The sequence below is a fragment of the Penaeus japonicus genome, unplaced genomic scaffold (genome assembly GCF_977035675.1).
Source record: "Penaeus japonicus unplaced genomic scaffold, GWHDUDI00000001_assembly GWHDUDI00000030, whole genome shotgun sequence".
Taxonomy (NCBI): domain Eukaryota; kingdom Metazoa; phylum Arthropoda; class Malacostraca; order Decapoda; family Penaeidae; genus Penaeus; species Penaeus japonicus.
The window spans coordinates 427272-429508 of record NW_028234432.1 but is presented as its reverse complement, the minus strand read 5'-3'; positions in this window follow the sequence as shown (position 1 = coordinate 429508).

Here is a 2237-nt window from a genome sequence, read left to right as displayed (position 1 = left end):
CTCATCGTCTCATTTATCACCTCTTTCTTTCTCCTCCCTCATCGTCTCATTTATCACCTCTTTCTTTCTCCTCCCTCATCGTCTCGTTTATCACCTCTTTCTTTCTCCTCCCTCATCGTCTCATTTATCACCCCTTTCTTTCTCCTCCTCTTTAAACCCTTCTTTCTCCTCCCTCTTTTAAACCCATTCTTACTTTCTCCTCCTTTTTAAACCTTTCTTTCTCCTCCATTTTTAACCCTTTCTTTCTCCTCCCTCATTTAAACCCCTTTCTTTCTCTTCCTCTCTTTTAAACCCTTTCTTCTCCTCCTCCCTTCTAAACCATTTTTTCTCCTCCCTCCTTAAACCCCTTCTTCTCCTCCTCCTTTAAACCCCTTTCTTCTCCTCCTCTTTTATAAACCCTTTCTTTATCCTCTCTTTAAACCTTTCTTCTCCTCCCTCTTTTAAACCCCCTTTTTTCTCTCCCTCTTTAAAACCCCATTCTTCTCCTCCCCCTCCCCCTTTAAACCCCCCTTTCTTCTCCTCCCTCTTTTAAACCCCTTTCTTTTCCTTCTCTTTTAAACCTTTATTTCTCCTCCCTCTTTTAAACCCCTTTCTTCTCCTCCCTCATTTAAACCCCTTTCTTTCTTCCTCCCTATTTTTAAACCCTTCTTTTCCCTCCTCCTCCTTTAAACCCTTTCTTTCTCCTCCTCCCCTTCTAAACCTTTTTTCTCCTCCCTCCTTTAAACCTTTCTTTCTCCTCCCCTCTTTAACCCTTTCCTTCTCCTCCTCTTTTTAAACCCCTTTCTTTATTCCTCCCTGTTAAAACCCCTTTCTTCTCCTCCCCTCCCCCTTCTAAACCCCTTTCTTCTCTCCCTCATTTAAACCCCTTTTTTCTCCTCCCTCCTTTAAACCCCCTTTATTCTTTCCTCCCTCTTTTAAACCCTTTCTTTCTCCTCTCCTCCCTCTTTTCAACCTTTCTCTCCTCCTCTCTTTCTAAACCCTTTCTTCTCCTCCTCCTTTAAAACCCTTCTTTCTCCTCCCTCCTTTAAAACCCCTTTCTTCCTCTCCCTCTTTTAAACCCCTTTCTTTCTCTCTCTCCTCCCTTTAAACCCTTTATTTCTCCCTCCCTCTTTTAAACCCCTTTCTTTCCTCCCTCCTTTAAACCCTTTCTTCTCCTCTCCTCCTCCCCTCTTTTAAACCCTTTCTTCTCCTCCCCTCTTTAAACCCTTTACTTTCTCCTCCATCCTTTAAACTTTCTTCTCCTCCTCCTTTTAAACCTTTCATTTCTCCTCCCCCTCTTTAAACCCTTTCTTTCTCCTCCCTCATCGTCTCATTTATCACCCCTTTCTTTCTCCTCCCTCATCGTCTCCTTTATCACCTCTTTCTTTCTCCTCCCTCATCGTCTCGTTTATCACCTCTTTCTTTCTCCTCCCTCATCGTCTCATTTATCACCTCTTTCTTTCTCCTCCCTCATCGTCTCATTTATCACCTCTTTCTTTCTCCTCCCTCATCTCCTCCTTTATCACCTCTTTCTTTCTCCTCCCTCATCTCCTCGTTTATCACCTCTGTCCTTCTCCTCCCTCATCGTCTCGTTTATCACCTCTTTCTTTCTCCTCCCTCATCGTCTCATTTATCACCTCTTTCTTTCTCCTCCCTCATCGTCTCATTTATCACCTCTTTCTTTCTCCTCCCTCATCGTCTCATTTATCACCTCTTTCTTTCTCCTCCCTCATCGTCTCGTTTATCACCTCTTTCTTTCTCCTCCCTCATCGTCTCATTTATCACCTCTTTCTTTCTCCTCCCTCATCGTCTCGTTTATCACCTCTTTCTTTCTCCTCCCTCATCGTCTCATTTATCACCCCTTTCTTTCTCCTCCCTCATCGTCTCATTTATCACCCCTTTCTTTCTCCTCCCTCATCGTCTCATTTATCACCCCTTTCTTTCTCCTCCCTCATCGTCTCATTTATCACCCCTTTCTTTCTCCTCCCTCATCGTCTCATTTATCACCTCTTTCTTTCTCCTCCCTCATCGTCTCATTTATCACCTCTTTCTTTCTCCTCCCTCATCGTCTCATTTATCACCTCTTTCTTTCTCCTCCCTCATCGTCTCATTTATCACCTCTTTCTTTCTCTCCCTCATCGTCTCATTTATCACCTCTTTCTTCTCCTCCCTCATCGTCTCATTTATCACCTCTTCTTTCCAGCGCCAACTACTTCAAGTAAACAGCTAAGGAGATGTTGCCAGGGAAGAAGAAATAC